Below are 20816 nucleotides of genomic sequence, written 5' to 3' on the forward strand. Positions count from 1 at the left end.
CAACCTATAGGAGACCCTTAATGTGGTATGCTGGACCACCACATGGCAATATTCTCTGTACCTCCTCTTCTTCTTACATGACAAACATCCTTCACAAATGCCTATGTGTGCGTATGCACACATACACAAAACTTAAATGGCTCCACATTATATACATTATACTAACAAAAACAACTGTCTCACAATTTAACCTGGCTACCCATTTGCCCCTCCAACCTACCTTGACTCTAATCTAGTTTCATTTATCAAATCAACACAAAATTCTATTTCCATCCCTTTTCTTGCATCATTCACTATGTCAAGTATGCAGCAGTTTTATGTTAGTCTAAAATGCTACCTAATTTTCCTTAAGTTCTAACTAGAACCATTTTCTTCAAGAAATGAGAATGGACCCTCCCTCTATGTTAAATTATACCCATCAACTGCTACAGAAACTTGCTATTGTCCCTCATTTGACGTGTAGGAAATTGTGTCAAGTAATTATTAACACATGTCCTTTCCCATCAAACTAGTCATTAAAACTTTCAAAAGCAAAAATAGTTTTTATGCATCCACATGTCTTCAAAACTGAGCACAATACTTCGTTAGAGAAGATATTAACTCCCTCCCACAAAAAAAAAAAAAAAAATTTGTTAATGGAAAAATTCCTGAGGAAAACAGTTAAAAAAAAAAAAAAAGGCAACAAACTTCCACTAGAAAGTAAAAGGCCTTTCTAGTGGCAGAACAATAAGCAGAATTCTGTTTTCTTCTTACTGTTCTATTTAAGAAGACAAGGGGACCCCCATTCACTCCTTGTCAGCGGTTACAAAGATTTTAAGTCATATAATCATTAAACACTCTGTAATGGGAGGTCAGTCTCTGCCTCACTTTCCTTCAAAGGTTTCAAAGGTTTAATCATGCAACTCACTTGCTGAAGCAGTACAACACTTTGAACTGAACCTTGCAATCTGTGGTAATATAACACTAACAACAAGTTCTGACAGGAAATCAAATGAACTGCTTGTTGTTGCTTATTTTAAAACTTTCTAGGGTCAAAACTTTGGATTTTGTAGGACAACACAAACACCTCTAATACATGAAAGACTGGTCCTTGTAACAATAGAAGCTTCAGACCAAGTAAGGAAGAAGACATAAAGATAAAATAACGGGGTGTTAATATGTTCACAATGTAATGCTCAGGTTCTATGTGAGCCCAGAAGGCTAAGTCTGGAAAGGACTTGAAGGATGTGTATTTCCTAAGATGCTTTTATTGTGCTCTTTAAAATTAAAAAAAAGGTCTCCTTTAAGAAATTTCATTGAAGAAAAAATTATGTATGACATAGCAATAAAAAATGGAAGACATCTGATTTCTTGGCAGAAAAATAATTATTACATACATATGCCATATATATATATGTATGTGTATTATAATTTTTATGCCTACATATATTAAGATGTTTAAAATACATTAATTGATATTAATTGATATAGAGGAATATTCTTGATGTTTTAGAAAGTTTTTAAAGGAAAAAGATCAAATCTATACCTCAATTAAGACTAGTTCCATTAGAAATATGTAATTTAGTGTATTAACTATTTTAAATATTATAGAATTAATCTAATAATTAGTATTCTAATCAATTTTATTCTCTTAATGAATGATATTTTGAATCATTTTGGTTGAATAACTACAAAGAATAGTTGCCTTTTAAAAAGTAGTATTAGCTAATGAAAAATACGTAAAATGAAGTCACATTAAGGCATCCCAATTCTTTAACAAAATCCACCTAGCAATTCCAATTTAGGGGCATAAAAAATCTTACTTAAAATGATTTAAATTTAAACCTAAAGTGAGTTAGAAAGAAATAATGTCTTTTAATTTTACCAATGTTATAATTAAAAACTAGTTGACCTGAACTGTTCCAAGAACATCCCCACTCTACAACTTCTTTGGGTCCCTAGGATTTAGTTGCAATGGACTCTAGAGATTAACACTTGATTTTGCATCAGGGATCTTGTTCTAAACAATCATTGAACTGTGATAATCAGATGTATCAAAAAATATGACAAAGAAATTATTTTACACACACACAGTGTTCACATAGGGCTCACACTGATATGAAAACATTACATAAATAGGAAAAGAGCATGAATAGTTCCCAGAAGAATGCATTCATCCTTTCAATTTAAGGAGAAAAAAGAGAGAAATGTTCAGCCACCAACTGAGTCTTTGCTGAAAATCAGTTTCTACTCCAGTATAATAGAAATGCACTTGTCAGGTCTCTGATGATGAACACACTACCCAATACTGTTTGTGTTACACATTTTATTTTCCCTCATATATAGCATCTTTACTTTTTTCTTTTGTAAGTAAACAACTATGTTTTGGTTTTTTGTTTTGGGGATTTTTGTTGCAGTAGTAGGTTCTTGTCTGCAGCACTGGGGTTTGAACCAGGGCTTTATGCACACTAGGCAAGTAGGCAGGAACTCTACTACTGAGCTACATGCTCAGCCCTGAAACAGTCTCATTGAGATATAATTCACTTGTCACACAATTCACCTTATTTAAAGACAAAATTCAATGATTTCTGGTGTATTCACAACCATTAACATGCTCAATTTTAGAACATTTCACCAATCCCTCCCCTAGGGGGAAAAATTGTACCCATTTGTAGTCACTTCCAATTTTCCTAAAACCCCCTACCTTGAGCAACCATTAATTTACTTTTCTGACTTGATGGAGTCATCTATTCTGGACATATCATATAAATAGAGACATATAAAATATGGTCTTTTATAACTGATTTCTTTTACATAATAAAGTTTTCAATGCTTATCCATGTTGCACTTTTCCACTTCTATATGTTATAAATTTCCTACTATGCTTTTTATTTAAATTTTAACAATCATCCTTTATGAACTTTAAATAATTAAAAATCATATTTATCAATGTAGTTGTCATTTCTGCAGTTCTATATTCCTTGGAGTAGATCCATTATTTCCAACTTACATCATTTCCTTCTTCCTGAAGGACATGACTTCCTTTAACATTTGTTGAGAGTGCAGGAGACCCTGCTGGTAAATTCTTTCATTTTCTGAATTTCTGAAGAAGTCTTTATTTCTTCTTGGTGTTTAAACGCTAACTTCACTAAGTATAGAATTCTAGGTCGAGAGCTTTTTTCCACCAGTACTTTATATTGCTTCACTGTTGTCTTCTCACTTGCATTGTTTCCAAGAAGAAATCTGCTGTTAGGTGGGTGTGGTGGTTCACGCCTGTAATCCCAGGCACTCTAGAGGCAAGGCAGGAGCACCATCCACAACTTAGACTCTATCTCAAAAATAAAATGAAAAGGGCTGGGGATGTAGCTGAGGTAGAGCACAACTGTATTGGGTACCCACTAAACAGGAGGAAGAGAGAAAGGGGAAGGAGGAGGAGAAAAAGAAACATGCCGTTGCCTTATCTTCATTCTATATTATGTACCTTTTTTTCTCACCCCTGATTGACCTGAATTCTGTCTTTTATCACTGGTTTTGAGTAATCTGATTATGTTGTGACTTAGCAGATTTTCTTCGTATTTCTTTTTCTTGAACTTCATTGGGCTTCTTGAATCTATGGATTTGTTTTTTCAAATATTGTTTCTGTCCCCCCACCTCTCCCACTCTTCTGCTTGGGAGATTTCATTTATGTTAGGACAGTCAGAGTTGTCCTGTCCCTCACTGATATTCTTTTCTTTATGTTTTCTTTTTCTTTTTTCCTTTCTGTGCTTCATGTGGAATAGTTACTATTTTTATACCTTCAAATTTAATCTTTCTCCTATAACTTCTAATTTTCTTTAATCTCACCCATTGTACTTTTCATCTCAGACATTGTAGTTGCCAGGTCTAGAAGCTCATCTTTAATCTCCCATTATCTTCCATGCCTCTAACTTTCTGAACATGTAGGTTACAATAGTCTAACAGTTTTAATGTGCTTCTGTCATTCAAACATCTGTTTCACTTTTGGATTCACTTTGATTTACTGATTTTTATCCACCTTATGGATCATTATTTTCCTACATCTTTACATGACTGGCTATTTTTAATTGGATGACGGACATTGAGAATTTCAACTTATTGGCTATATGATATTTTATATTCACATTTTCTTAAGTATTGTTTTGATTCACAGTTGAATTACTTGGAAACAATCGTTTCAGGTCTTGATTTTAAGATTTGTGAAATAGGACTTAGGCAGCATTTGGTCTGGGTCTAATAATTTCTCACTACTGAAAAAAGAAACTTCTGGTGTTTTTTCATTCATGGAACTTAATGTCCTATGAATCATGATGCTCTCCAGTCTGGGTGGTGGGAGCAGACACTATTCTTAGACCCATGTAAGTGTCAGATACTGTTCCTTCTACTTCTTTCAGCTATTTCTTTAATCAGACATACATCATTTTCTCACAGACCATGCACTGATCATTACTCTGTAGAGTACTGAGAGGTATACATCCATAGATTTCCAAGTTTATCTGAATCATTTTGTGTTATTCTGTTTTACAAACTCCAGCTGCTTTGGTGTTACTGGACTCTCAGTTCTGTCTTTTCAACTGAGAGAATCCACCAGGCTGTGTGGGTTCTGCTCTCCAGAGCTGCAGCTTATAAACTCGCTCAGGTAAGCTAGAGAAAATTCAAGCTACTCTTCTTTGTTTTCCACTTCACAGGGATCACTGTGGTCTTTTTGTCAGAGAGCCAGTGTCTCAAAAACAACTGTTTCACATATATTTTTTCCTTTTTATAGTTTCAGGGGGAAATGTGTGTAGAAAAGGGTAAACGTGATAGGCCTAAATTGTTTAAATCTTGAACATCCCCCAAAAAGCACTGTTTTCAGAGGAGGCTCATAACCCACTCCTGGAACCAAGATGGGAATGTTTTGTTGAAGAAGAATGATTTTTTTTTAATGCCTTGGACCACCCTACTGGTTGGACTAGTTTATGCTAATAATGTGACTAATGATTATGATCTGATTTTTCTCTGGTGGTATTGTGCTTGAGCAAATGAAGTTAGTCACACAGCACAGTATGCGCACATGACAAGGCTTGGGTGAGCTACCCTGCTTGGCAACACTTCACACCACATTGTCACAAGTTGTTTCTCAGAAAGTTAAGTATTTCCTGGAAACCACCTGAACGCTTGTGGCGAGTTTCCACTGGGCTTTGACCTACGTTCCTTAACCCCACTTTTTATTATAAACTATACTTTCATCATAATGAATTGTAATCATGAATATAACAACCTCTAAGTCCACGGAGTGGTTACAGTGAACTGGTGAACTTTAGGGTAGCCTGGATCCCCAACACAAAATGTAAATGCATCCCCTACTCTCCCACCTGAAGTAATGAGAAGTAGAGTACAGGTATCACATAACAATGGGTGCTTCCTCCCACGTGGCTTAATTTCATAGAGTCCCTTGAAAAATACAGAAAAGTGTTTAGAATGCCATTAAGTGATTTCTTCATTCACTTTTATTTACAAATCTTATATGAAGGTATTAAAGATTTGCATTTGATTTTGGAATTATGGGTTTTAAAATAGAAAAGCTTAACACAGATACTCTTGGCTAGAAACAGCTATATCAGAACATTGTACCTGAGATCCCTCCACACACCTGGTAATTCTCTGTAGAAGGCTACTGGGAGTCAGTAAGTTTAACAAATACACATGAGATATTTTGTGAATCTCTGACCTGAACATCCTTTCCACACTTCTTCAACAGTAGCAAGCCCCTATAATTATTGAGAGGGCCATCATTCTAGGCTGAAGACTATAAATGTAAGCAATAAGATATATTTGGAAGTGCAGGTCTTTTAAGGAGTCTCATTAAAGGAATGGTCACACTATATTTTTCCTCTTCCTCCTATCTTGGCATTCTATCTTCCAACTTGTACAAGTGGACCTGAACTTAAAGATATCAGGGTGCAAAAAGAACTATTGACAAAAAAGGTGCTACATGCACTAAAGAATTTATCTCTGGACTTATTTTAGTTGAGTGAAAAATAAATTAACATCTTATTTAAGCCACTTTTTTTTTTTAATCTGTAGTACTGTGGATTGAATCTAGGGCCTCCTGCATGTTAGGCAAGTGATTACCGCTAAGCTACATTCCCAGGCCATTTTAAATTTTTATTTTAAGAAAGGTTCTCCCTAAGTTGCCCAGGCTGGTCTTGAACTTGCCATTCTTCTGCCTCAGAATTCTGAATTGTTTATGTAAGCCACTTCGATTAATTTTTCTATATTAGGACTCATAACTTGGTCCTTAAGGTGCTTCTCTGGTAGCTAACTGATGTAGGAAGCACTGACAGTTCAAACAACAAGTTAAAATATTCAGAACGAGGGTATATATGAACTTCAAAATAAAAGCATTTGGCTTATGTATTAGAAGACAAATGGGAAATCACATCAGCATAAGTTAGTATTTTTCTTGAAATTCATCAAGATGTCAAAAAATCCTAAACCAAAAATTATTCATTTCAAAAAATGATCAATGGAAATTTTGTTGTGCCTGTATAGGGGGGATGGGGGGATGATTCATTTAAATCTCCACTGATTGACTACTAATAGTTTTCTCCATTTTGTCTGACATACATTTTTTACAACATAGCCCAATGATGCATATAAAAATCTACCCAATGATCCTTTGCAAACATTTTCTGGAAACTTTCCATAACCATCCCCTGCACACAACTCCTTCCCCATGATCTACACTCCCAACTCTTCTTTATTCAATCCTCCTTGTTGAGCTGTGGTAGATAAGACACTTCTTGCTCCCAAGAAATGTCATGCAAAACACTCAGTCTCTATCAATATTATTTTAATTTAAGGATCTGTTCTAATATATGATTCAAAAAGAAAACAGTTTAACTCTTTTTATTAAAATACTGTTATCTCTTATTTGGAAGAAACGCATTTTTCTAACATTCTTGCGTTAATACACTGTAACATGATATTGAACAAGGTTTTACAGTAATCTGGGCACGTCACCAAGTGGTTTTCAAGTGAGGACCGTTATCATTCTCATAAGAATCCTCTGATGGCAGTTTGCAGATGAGGAAACAAAATCACAAGGAAGCTGAGAAACTTGCCCAAGAAGTGACAGAAATTCTAACCTACAGATCTAATTTGAATGGCTATACTATTAATCACTATTCTACTGCATCCATGGGCAGCAATAATGTTAGCTTCACATTTTTTATGCATGAAATTCAAGGACTTCTGTCCACTCATTATAAATATTGAAATTCATTTTCCAGTGGTGCAGATAACTATGTCAGCAAGACCCAAGAGAAGTATGACTTAGAGAAAATTCTCTCTTCTGTCTCTTAGCTACAGTTTCCACCAAAGTTCCTGGTATACATTAGTCATCTGTTGTTGGATGAAATAAAGAGGAAGAAGCAAGTCTCAAAAATATTTTTAAGGATGCTCTAGCAGCACTTGAAAACAATTAATATAGGTTGTGAACAGACAGAAATGTAAATGTACCTCTCATGTCAACAATTTATATGGGGAATGGTAACCACAGAAAGTAAAAGTTGGGATAGAGAGTTGGCTTAGGAACAAATGTTCATATTTTTGGCACATCACTTGAACACTGCTGTCATCTTACAAATGACATATAGGCTAAAATAATTTAACAGTGAAAAATAGCTTGTTTCCCATGCCTTTTAATTGTTGGATTTGAATTAAGTCCAGGCATCTTATCTAAAAAGCTAAGATTCATCCTTAATTGTGAAAAAAATCACAGATGCTCTAGTACCAAAAATATAGTTTACAACTGAGAAATGTCAAGTAATACTATTTCCATTATAAAAAAAAATCCATGTTTAACATTTATCAACTTATGAAAACTTTTACATATATTATTAGACTCTCAATTTCATGCATTTCAATTGAAATCTACACTGTCTAAAATATTATGTATATGTACCTGTCTACCCCACTTGATTTAAGCTTATTTAATATAATGGCTGGCTATTACTCACCTCAGTATCTCTACTAACATGTATAGGGCATAATATAAATGAGGCTTACAATAAATTGCACTGTAATTCCTTACAGAATATAAGCCATAGGAATTTCCATTTACAGATGGAACTAGTAAGATCAAAAACACAACCCAGTCAAAGACAGAGCCACGATTAGAACCAAGTCTTCTGACTTAATCACACCACCACAAACTTACAAATATATTACTACAAAGAAGTCCCCCAAATGTTTTTATTTAGGCACTATTTATATTGCCTACTACCTACTTCTGATAGAAAGCCATATATAAAATAGAAAAAGAGTTAGAATCAGAATGCATATTAATAATAAAGATAAGTGAGCCAGGCACAGTGGAACACACCTGTAATCTCTGCAGCTCAGGAGGCTGAGGCAGGAAGCACAAATTCAAAGCCAGCCTCAACAATTTAGGATAGCTCTAAGCAAATTAGTGAAAATAAAAAACACAAAAAAGAGTTGGGATGTGGCTCAGTGATTAAGCACCCTTGGTTTCAATCCCTGGTACCAAACTGTGAGAGGCAATTAGAAGTTCAGTGTTTCAGATTTCTTTCATTTCCACAGGAAAGATCATATGATCCCTATATTTAAAATAATTGTATAAGCACTCAAAGTGTGCCATTACCACTGAAATACTCTTCATCTCAAAGATGAATAAATACTACCATTACCTTCAATATGAAATTTCTTACACTTTAACTGTCATTTTAGAATCATACTGAACATAACTTTAAGCAGTTATGTTGTTGTGTAATAAGTATTATTTTCATTGTAGTAGTAGCATTTAGTTTCTCTTGAGATTTATTACTTTATTCACTGAATATTTTGTTGAAAGAGCATACTAAAGAGAACCATTCACCTTTGGTGACACTTCTTAAATGGGGCATTCCTAGGAAACAATCACTTATTATTCTCCATTTCAATCTTATAACTAATAACTTCCTGGTGTTTAAAAAGAAGGCACTTCCAATGGCTGCACTTACATTATTCAAATTTATAAACATTGTTTTCAAAGGATAGTCAATATCAATATCACGAATACTCCACAGGACCCACTTGGCATCAAGGTAATCCTAACAATTCAGTGACAATGCTTTAGGGATAATGGGAGTGAGGAAGATCATAATATGTCTCCCCAAAATATGGAGACTGTTGAGCTGAAGACAACTAAGAAGAAATGGGCACAGGAAAGCTCGCTGCCCTCCAATTGCCAAAAAAGTGGGACACAGATTTACAAAGACAACAGGTATCCAGCCTCCCTCTAGCAGGGAGAACAAAAGTTAAACAATGAAGATAGCTGTGGGTCTCATCAGCCTGGCAATGGTACCAGAGGAATTTATATTAACAAGATCTACTACTAGCCTTTAACTGTCATTCGTTTGCCTTTCCTTGAAGATGCCACCCAGAGAGACTCAAAGTCCTCTTTCTTTGCATTATCACTTTTCTAAAAATTTACTATTCTTTGTTGAATATGCTATTTAAGCTAGAATTCAAAGCCACCTCCTGAAAATCTACTCATCCTCTGGGTGTCTCCCATGTATGTCTGAAATATGCATATTAATAAACTTCTGTTTTTCTCTTGCTGATCTTTCATAACAGGGGTCCAATCCAACTAAGAACCTATTAGGGCTTATTATTACTCCCCCACAGTTCGAACTCAAAGCTCATGTCAATCCAAAGTGGTTGCCATGGGTATTCAAAGACACTGCTGATCTTGAAATACAGCTTGGTAACTTATGTTATCATAGGCAACATCATTTAATTTCCCCAGGAAAGTTGACTCAAAAGATAAAACTTATCAAACCCCAAGTACATTTATTTTTAAGCCATAGGTTTTTATGGAAATATATTCTATTTTAGAATTGACTAAACAATTGCAAAGGTTCTGGAGTTATTTCATTTTCAGGGTAACTGAGAATTAGACACAGTGTTCTTTTTTGAATTACTGTAGTGCAAATTATAATTACTCCAATATACACATCTAAAAATCCAGCATAGCATAATTAATTCAAAATTGTACAGGCCTAAAGATGCAAAAGGGGCAAGGGTTAGGCTAATATAAATTAACCTTCAATTACACCCTTGTAATTACATTTTTTTAGTCCTCAAATATGAACTGGCTTTCCTGACAGGTGATATCATCATTGTCATAAAATAGTATGTAAAAGAAAAATGCCCTTCATTCTAAGGCTCCAGTGAATCAAAGTTTTATAACACATATCTAAATGTATACAGACTTCAAAGAGAAGAAAAAGGAATGCAGAAGTCAAAAACACACTTAAGTCTTGCAGCCCATTTTGCCTGTTTCTCTCCGCTAATCTTCTAACAAATACAGATTTTGTCCTGTCAGAGGTCAGAGTAGCCTAGCAGAGGGTGAAGCGGTCAGCTGACATCATGTTGAGAAGTGATTGATGGTGTCGCTTCAGCTCCCTCCACTGCAACCATCTGGCCTGGATTAAAAGCCATTCATACCTTGCTTCATTTACACATGTGAAGGGCTCCTTGAAGAATCGAATATTAAACAACCTATCGAGAAATTCTGTGAATGCATACAGTCAGAAAAAATGAGGTAGCTTTTGAAGGACTTCCCATTTATGTACTTCTGATTTCTAATTTTCATATCATGTATTTTAATGTCTGAATAAACAGCAACATAATATTGAGCTCATATTCATAGATTTTAGTTTTCAATTCAATACTGACTTTAATCAAACCATTTAACCTTTCTATGTCCTTGGTTTCACAATTTCTGAAACAGATACATCTTCCTAAGAATGGAAACATGCTCCTAAGCAGGGCATCAGAGGAAAACAAAAGACATGTGGTGAGTGCACACCCACAGTCATCCCTGTGAAGTCAACTCTGCCAGCTGCAGTACTACACTTGTCTTACAACTAGCCCATCTCAGTCAAGACAGCCCTCCTCTACCTGCCCCTGGATAAGGATGACCCAAGTCATGTTTTTGGCCCCTGAATTACTGGACTTTGAAGCAAAGGTGGAGGGAGATTGTAACAAAACTTCCGTGAATTCTTTTACCATAATTTATCATATATAATCAAAATAACCATATACAACTAAATCATTGTTTCATGAATGTGAATTTAAAACATGCATAATTTAATCCTAACAATATAATTCTGTGCCATCACCCCCAAACACTTATTTTGTCTTGATTTATAGTTTTTTGCTAATTTTCCTCATCTGCTGTTCTGCATCATAAGCTCCTTTAGGAGAGATGCATTTATCTTTCCAGTCAGATCCCACATACTGTTCAATGTAGCAACTACTTAGCAATCACATATAAAATTCAAGGAAAGTATAATATACTTTGTTGGTAACCCAAGCTTTACAAAAATATGTAGGGTTGCGTATCCCTTATCTGAAATGCTTAAGATGAGAAGCATTTCAGATTTCATAGGTTTTTGGACTCAAGAAGATTTTCATAGACTTTATCAGGTAAGCATCCTAAAGCCGAGTCCAAAATTCAAAATGCTTCAAAATTCAAAACTTAAAAGCCCATGCAGACTCCTTATTGTCTTTCAATTTTAGATTAAATGTCCACCCCTCAGGGAGGCCTTCTCTGACTTACATATGGAGGAGGCTCATCTGCTGCAGTGGCATACACCTATAATTCCACACTTGTACTACCACAAACATGAGAGGCTGAGGCAGGAGGATCAAAAGGCTAGCCTCAGCAATTTAGCAAGACCATGCCTCAAAATAAAAAAACAAAAAGACCTGGGAATATAACTCAGTGGTGACCCTGAGTTCAACCCCCCGACACACGCACAAAAAAAAATACACACGTGTGTGTGTGTGTGTATTTTTTTATATAAATAAAAAAATTCTTAATTCTACTATTGGTCCTGTATTGTAATACAATTGTATTACAAATAGAAATTAATAAATATTTTTGAATAAATGAAAGGAAAAGGTCACAGTAAATCCCTATGCTTTAAAAGATTTAAAAAATTGTCAGAGACCCCTGAAATTTAAACAGTGGTAGTCATTATTAAAATTTTAATATCTAACATTAACTACATACTTGCCATGTGTTAGAACTACTGAAAATTATGAATACTTAGTATGTTCTCAAACCACATAACAATTCTGATATAGGTACTATTACTATCCATTTTAAAGATGAGTAAACTAAAACAAAGACAAAATTAGAAGTACTAAGAGGCAAAGGTGGGATATGAACACCCTAGTTCCAGAACCTGCACACTTAACCATTAATCTATGCTGCCCTTTCATTCCAATTCAACTGAATTAGAATGATCCACTGGATCAAGTCTACTAGTCTCCTGTTAGTTCTGAATTTATCTAAGGTAAGTTTGGATGAATTCCATAATAGCATTAATTTGTTGTGATTTTATTTATTTCATTAATATTTAATTTTCTTAATGTCTGGGATATTTCTATTTAAAAATATGTGGAAAAAAAGTTTGAATTTCCCAATACTCAAACATTCAAATTAAACCATGCAGACAAGAAGGTTTCACCTGGTTAAAAAATAAAAATAATTATTAACACTGGAAAGGATAACATTTTATATATATTCATCCACTGAAAGCTGCCACACACATGGTTGTATGATCTGGAAAGCTTGAAAATACTTTAGATCCTTAAGATGTTCATGCCTACCATTGATAACTTCCCTTCTAGGCATCTATTATGACAATGTGACCTTAAGCAGATAAGAAGAATATTTTAAAGTTTTATTTATTACTATCTAGACTTGAGGTAGAAAAAATGATGGACAGTAATGTTCATGAACCACCTAAGAATTTTTCTGTGCACTTTTATTTTTTTCAAAACAGAGGCTTAAGCATGACAAAGTTTTAGAGTTCAGGTTGCATGCAAACTTAGCTTTAAAATGTAGCATGAATTCAAAATACTTTCGGTTAACACTCCAAGACAAAAGAATGTTTTGCCTTCTTATATTTATCATTGTGAGAAAAATGTTAGTAAAAAGTAGTTACACTTACAGATCCTTTCTTCTTCCTGGCTACTAAGAAGAAAAAATTGTACACACACAAGTTGGTGTGTGAGCACTCACTACTCATACTGCTAGGGTAGGCAGCCTAGAATCTGGTCTGCCAGAGTAGTTTAGTCCAGGAGAAAGGGGTGGTAGAGAGGCTGGGACAAATTGAAAGTCTCCTTCCTTGGTCACAGCTTGGAGACAGTTGCAGTTAGTGCTACAGTTATCCACTCAAGACAACAACCTGAGGCCCAATTGTACTCTTTCTGTTCTTCCTGGGCAGAAAAAAAAAAAAAAAAAAAAAAAGGAATCATGCAGGTAGTAAAGCTATGATCTAGAAAGAAGCATTGTTTTAGTCAGCTTTTTTACCACTGTGATGAAAAAATCTGACCAGAACAATTTTAGGGGAGGAAAAGTTAGAGGGTTCACAGTTTCAGAGGTCTTAGTCCACAGAAGGCTGGCTCCATTCCTTGGGGCTGGAGATGAGGTCAAACATCATGGTGGAAGAAAGTGGCAGAGGGAAGCAGCTCACATGATGACCAGGAAGCAGAGAGAGGTCTCTACTTGACAGATACAAATGTAGGCCCACAGCCACACCCCCAATGAACCACTTCCTCCAGCCACACCCCACCTGCCTCCAGTCACCACTCAGTTAATCCCACCAGGGATTAATTCACTGATTAGGTTAAGGCGATAGCCCAATCATTTCTCCTCCAAACCTTCTTGCATTATTTCACACATGTGCTTTTGGGGGACACCTCACATCCAAACCATAACAAGTGTTAAGGTTAGCACTGATCCAAACTTAAGTCACACCTAAACTATATCCAGATGCCTGAGTGTTATGAAACACAGAATTAGTGGGGGACAAAGAGGCAACTGGGTAACTGGCTCCATTTCCACTGTCACTCTGTCTTTGCACCCAAGAAGACCCCAATTCTTTTTTAAATCATCTTTTATAAAATGCTTAATTCAGTTGAAGTGTATAAATGAGAAGTGCAGAACTCAAATGCAGTACATACCATTTCAAGTGTACTTCCAACACAGTGCTTTATGATCTTGGAAAGTAATTTAAAAGATAAATTAGAGAAATGGAAAGTAATTTAAAAGATAAATTAGAGAAATGCAAAACAAATTTAATAAAAGTTGATGCACAGAAGAGAGCATTTTGCTATGAAAGGTATCATGTCTTAGCCCTACGGATCTGTGAAGGGAACTGAATGCCTTTCTTCTTTGAATTATGGTGGATTTCAAATTTTTTATCCCAGCACTACCCAACATTTGGCATGGAAGATTATCTGAAAGAAGGCTCCTGAAGCGTTCAGGTTACTGCGGTACAAGGAGTCAGAGAAAGGTAATGAATTCTCCTACTGGGGCCAGGATTCCAAGATATTATCAACCAAGGAACACACTGCAGAAACTGGCAGGGAGTTCTATCTCCCTTTTTGAATTTCCAGTCTTAATTTCTAGTTAAAGACAGCGTTATCCGAGAAACAAAAAGTAAACTTACTAATTTCAGATCATCCTCACAAAGAACTCCAGTTATATAAGGTAGGATTGGATTTTCTCTGTAAGCTCAGATGAAATTTACATTTGGCTCACTTATTTGTTTAAAAATAAGAAGAGGTGAACAGGCATGAAGAAAGTTAAAAAAATCAGATGAATAAGTACATCAAATTCTATAGTGGTATAAATAGTATATGAAATCCTACCTAGCACGTAAATGGAAAAGCTAAATGGCAGGACCATCTCTACATTTCCTTGATATGATCACACAGCAGGACACATTTCCAAACAATTTCACTATTGCCATATTTTATTACAAACCATCCTTAAAAGACTGATCAATAGCAAATTCACTCAAGGATCAGCAAACTCTTTACAGTGCCTGAATGATTTCCACAGGGTCAGAGAGCAACAGATCTAATTTGGAGAGTGAAACCATCCCCAAGCTGCCACCTGTCTTTGAATACTTGTTCTAATTAACAAATAGTAAATACATACTCTTTTCTACACTTTTGCTTAAGATTTTCATGCAACTCTTTCGTTAGACATACTGACTGATGCATTTAAAGTTTTATCATGCTACTATAGCCAATTTTTCATACCACTTTTAAAGAATTTCAAAAAGATGAAGATTACTTAGATGAGTTAATCCTGGGTAGGTAGCAGGAGTTGAAAACTGGGGAATGAAGTTTTCTGACAGAAGGAAAAGCTGTGGAGGTGTGGAGGGGATCAGCAGAGTGGCCAGATTGAATTATGGGGGAGGGGGAGGGTGCAGTTAGGGCTTCATCCATGATGGCCATCTGTATAAATCAGGCCTGGAGTTGACATGTAATTTTGTGTGGGTCCCCTGAGAAGTGGCCCTCAGGGCTTAATTATTGATGAAGAGATTTTTCTTCAAAGTGGCCCAGTCAAGAGCGCCTCAAGGGGACATTCATAAGCACTCATAATATCAATTTCCAAGCACCTGGGAGGTAGAGACACAGATTGTCTCTTTAATTATTATGAGAGAGGTAGAGGGTAGCAAAAATGCTATCACACAACCAAGCTGAAATTTTCAAAAAATAAAATTGTTATAACTAATATAAAAAGTTTACTACCCGAGTCCTTTTTCATAGAGTGCACCCTTTACCTTTTCCTGATACAAAATAGGTTGACCTATAAGCCAATCTGTCCTAGGAATTTAAAATCATTCATAAACAAATGTAGTGTGTTCAGAGATGCTCAAAAGTATAGAAAAGAACTTCTTGAAGCTCATAAATTTCTTCAGAGACAAGATAATTTTCACACAGTATAAAAAGATATCTGAGTTTGTTTTAATTTTGTCAAAATTTATTTTCAGGAAAGAGTAATATAAGGCCCTTCAAAATTTCAATGAGAAAACACCATTTTTTTTTTTTACCCATGCATTAAGCCTGATCTAGTCTCAAAAACACACAGAAACACTAAAGAATCAATCCATATGCATGCTAAAGTAAAAACCTTAGGGATGGGGATTGGAATCTGATTCCCCTATTTAGCAGATGTGGGGAATCCTGTGTGGACAGAGAATAAGCTACTTCCTTTGTATTCCCTGAGGCTTATGCTAGAGAACTGGCAATACGGTAGGTTTAAAAACATATTTTGAAATAGAAATGAAATAAAATAGGTCTCTTTAATTTGACCTGAATTTCAGAAACTCTTTCATCCCACCTGTAATATTAAAAAATGGAATTCAATAACTCTTTCATAATACATATCTGCAACATTTACAAATCTGTGAGATTTCCTCATAATTCTTTTAAATCCATTAATTCTCCCCTCCCTCACAGATTCTAGATTCTGTTGGTAAGCTTCAATACTGCTAGTTAATTCTTAGAACTGAACAAATTCTAGCCATTTGATGTTTGTATAATACACAGGATATATGTAGTAATATTTAAAATAAGTACTACCACTTAAAAAGCATTATTTTATGTGACAGATGCTTTCTGGAGCATTTTATGTGTATGATTTCAATTAATCCCATTATGTGTGAATAAATAAGATTAAATCCAACTTGCAGAGGAAAAAATGACAGAAAAAGCTACTCAGAATTGCACAAATAAATAAAAGAGCAAGGATTTGAACTCAGGTCTGTTTTCACAATGCTTTTTAAAACACTAGCCATGAAATAAAGCTTGATTTTGTGAAATACAAAATAAACAACTTTGTAACAAAAGTTTTTAGTTTTTAACACCAATAAACAGATAACTGTGTTGAACCACCTAAAAGTTATATGCAGATAATTCATATCTACTAATGTAACATTTTAATTAAGAGCAATGAAAGCAGCAATAATTATAACCCCTGGAAAGACATAATCCTATTAAGAGTTCTCTCTCTAGTATAATTGGCTCCAGGATATCTGTGAACACCCACACTATTGATGTTTGAGGCCAAAAAACACCTTCTGTCCCAATATGAAGGATTAAGAGCAAATGACATCCAGAAAGTAAACATGCCACATTTGAAAATCAAAGTCCTCATTATAAATAAATATACAATCAATGAATGCCTTATTAAACATTTTTGAATTAAAATAGAATATAAAAAAATAAAATTTCTCTACAGTTTTGAGGACTCAAGGTCTCTATGACATATTTGTCATTATATATAGCTAAGAGGCAAAAAAATAAACTGGCCAATCCTACTTTTCAATCTCTTCAGCCTAGATTCTATCCAACCTCTCATCAAATCTTCTTTGTCATGATTTTTTGGACAATCTTGTCTCAGTCTTTTCATCTTAGTGTTCCAAATCTTGCAACATAAGCTTGTGCTTTAGAACTCTCCCAAGGTGATCAGGCATCTTCCCTTAACAGGAGGTATAGTTTCCAGCCTTAGTGTTGTTTCCTGCATACAAAGTTTGGCAAAATGCTTCATTCAAACAGTTAGAAACAAAAAGATATGATTGCTTAAAGATCATCCAATTATCTCAGCATTGTGACTCTAGATTTTCTTAGCATTCTTTTTAATTCCTTATAGTTAATATTCAGCTTTCAAAATGTATATTTATCCTTCAGGATGTAAGAAAGGAGGCTAGTGAATTCCAGTATATTTTACAATTAGGCAATCAGTCAACACTATCTGCTATTTTTAAGATTAAGCAGAGTCAATCTAATAGGTTCATCTTTAGTCATCAATCTCATATTTTTAATTAAACTACTAAAACTCATCCTCTGAATTCATGTGTAAGAGACAGAATTTTCTGAAAACTTGCTGAAATACAAATGAGTATGTTCAACTATAGAAATGTATAATTCCTTAAAATGTAAGGGGCAATCAGTGGGATCAGTGACTCTTCAAATCAGATAATCAGACACATATCTTACTGCCCAGTAAACTCCTCACAAAGGGGGGAAAAAAATTCTAAAGTAAAATCAAGTATGGTCTGAAGGACTAGTGCATGTTCCACAACTGAAACTCACAAAAGGAGTTTTAAAGAAATAAAAAAAACCTTAAAAGCAATAACAAGGTAAGACTGCAGTACCACAGGATCTGTAGTGCCCAACTAATAAAAGGAAGGAGAAAGGACTATTACTTACACGCTCAGTTATAACCCACGACTACTACAAAATTGAACTCTTGTGTTCTCCTTTGGATCCATGACCCTCCTCCCTCCTCAGGGTCAAAAGCATTATGATAAAGGGTGTTCTGAAATATGATTTGCCATTTCCACCAATTTGTAACCCATGCTTTTCCTTTCTTTCAAATTGTCCTTAAAATTCACTTTCTACAAGTCAATTCCCATATACTCCCATTTTCCAAATTCGCTATTATTTTTTACCTCATTTTCTTAATATTAAATTTAGAAAATTCTCAGTAACCTTCCCAAATGAATAGAAGTCACAGGATCAGTAATTTAGAAGCCATGTCTATTTGGTTCAACATATATTTGATTCTGTGGACAATGACTAGAATTCCTTTTTTGTTCAGGAAAAATCTGGACTATGTTTATAACCTTTTAATGCTAATTAAGTGGGAATCAAGCAATGAACTTTGACTTATGATTGTGGGGGCAGAAGTGTGGTAGGCAGACACTAAAGCTTAATTTTAAATACCCGAATTACTAGTATTTAAATAGTTAAAACTTTGTTGCAGATGCATATACTTTACACACTTTTATAGTCTATTCTCAATTTTCTTTGTCAGAAGGGAACAAGATATTGAACAAAAGTGGAGTCCTGGAAAGCATTCTTATTTGCTTTCAAGTGTGCAGATATTGACATTATATTGGCTAGCAATTCAATCTAAATAAAGAAGTACTATGAAGTTACTGCTGAGGTCAGGGAAAGTGACCAATATCCAATACTCACCTTCTCTGAAACCTTCCCAGGAAAGTTTGTAGTCAAAAGTCATCACTGACAAAATTTAGATAACATCCCAAAAGTTAGTCAACAAAACAAAATAACTTTGAAAAGCATATATAGCTTGTGTTAATGAACTTTAAAGTACTAATTATTTCATTAGCAGTGACTTCCCTATTATGTTCTCTTTTTCTTTTTTATCATTTGCCTTTTTGCTGACATGAAGCTGCCAACTTGAGACATCTGGTTATTATCTTTCCTATTACTATTTTCCTTACTTTAACAGATTATGCAAGTGCAGCTTAGAGAAGCTAGTAACTTGCCCAAGGTCACATGGCTAAAAGGAGTGGCACTAGACCTCAATTCCAGGCAGTTGGCTCCAGAGGTCAGGCTTTGTTCTATATTAATGTGTCTGAAAGACTTGACTTCTCATGCAATTACTAGAATTACTAAAAGGACAATAATTTTTGGTTCTATGAGCTAGGTCTTATCAAGTAACACATCCTTTCCTTGTCTATCTTCCAGCCAGGGATATTCCAGTTCTGTAGTTTAGTGACCTGATTGCTCTCCTGTTACCAACCCTTCTAATGCTGATGGGACACTGGATTGAGGCTTAGAAAATTAAAACTGAGCACACAAAGCAACTTTGTGGACTTCAAAAATTCCTGTCCCCAGAAACAAAGATGTCCCTCGGCTGCTTCATTGAAACCTGAGATTCTGTATAAGCAGCTCACAGGGAAAATTAAACTACCATCAGAGTGTACTATCACCATCACTTTCTGTTCTTTTCCTATTTATCAAATACTTCTATCAGTGTATTGTTATCACATTTACCATCTGTTATACCAACAATTTTTTAAAAAGATTACTTGCTTTTCCTTGTATTTAAGGCTAAAACAATGACCACAGTCAGATAAATTTTTATACAATAGTTTCAATCAATTTGTTCAAGGACAGATTGATTTTAAAAAAGCCTTATGATTCATTCTGATTCAACACAAAAATGAACTTTGGTAAATCAATGGGATTAACTAAGACATCTATGCTTCAGTGTATTTCCCCAGGTTTAATGTATTTTTCCTCACTGCATTATATTTTAATGATTAATTTCATGCTCTTTCATGGTATTTTAGCTCATGAATCACAGGTATTACTTTGAGGGGAAAGTAAGGAATTGTACATGATAAAAGATGTTACGGATTAACACAAAAGCTGAAAGAGTTTGAATAGCACCATTCCAGATTGTAAATAACCCCTGGTTGACTGGCCACAGACTAAGATTAGACTGGGCTTATGCAGGGGGATGGCTTAGACTCCTTAAATGTTCTTGCATGAAACAACATAGGAAATTAAGATGGACATTTAATATTACAGTAGCACCTTTTTACTTAGAACAGTGTGGGTAAGATCTGAATTCAAAAGCAATTTCAAGAGATACAGAGAAAGAAATCAAATAGATAACACTGTGAAATCAGTACTGCCTGAAAACTGTCATAAGTTTGCAATTTGATTTGTCTTTTAAAAAAAGAATTTAAATCAGTGTCACAAGGACAAAAAAGGACTATAACCTAAATCAACTATGGTATCTTCTCCCAGTACAAACATGAAAATTTCAGTAAATAAATTATATAAATTAATATTCTAAAAGTTAATAACACACAAAAGAAATCACAAAAAAACTAAAGATGTCCACATAATATACTTTGGCTCTTGTTGCCAAAACGGAGTTTTCAAATCAAGGTATGAAGTCTGAAGTAAAGGCTATTATTATCTTTCTCCTAGGAGAGGGCAAAGTTTCTCTCAACAATGACAGGCAAAATGTGGCAAAAACAGCTACTCTGCAAACAGGTGGTTTTAAACTTTTATTTAAGCCACCAAAAGAACAGAGGAAAGGAAAATTGTATTTCTAAACACACACACACACACAAAGAGACACAGAGCAAATATTCTACCAGAGTAAGAGACTCAAGGAAAAACCCCAAACAAAA

At 34.8% G+C, this 20816-nt stretch overlaps 1 protein-coding gene across 5 annotated transcripts in view; it reads right to left on the reverse strand.

Annotated features, from left to right (window-relative positions):
- The window catches only part of DPYD (dihydropyrimidine dehydrogenase), an 845662-nt gene that overhangs the window by 823838 nt on the left and 1008 nt on the right, over positions 1-20816 (reverse strand). The gene's annotated exons all lie outside the window — the stretch shown is intronic.

The sequence above is a fragment of the Sciurus vulgaris genome (assembly GCF_902686455.1).
Source record: "Sciurus vulgaris genome assembly, chromosome: 1".
In the NCBI taxonomy this organism is placed as follows: Eukaryota; Metazoa; Chordata; class Mammalia; order Rodentia; family Sciuridae; genus Sciurus; species Sciurus vulgaris.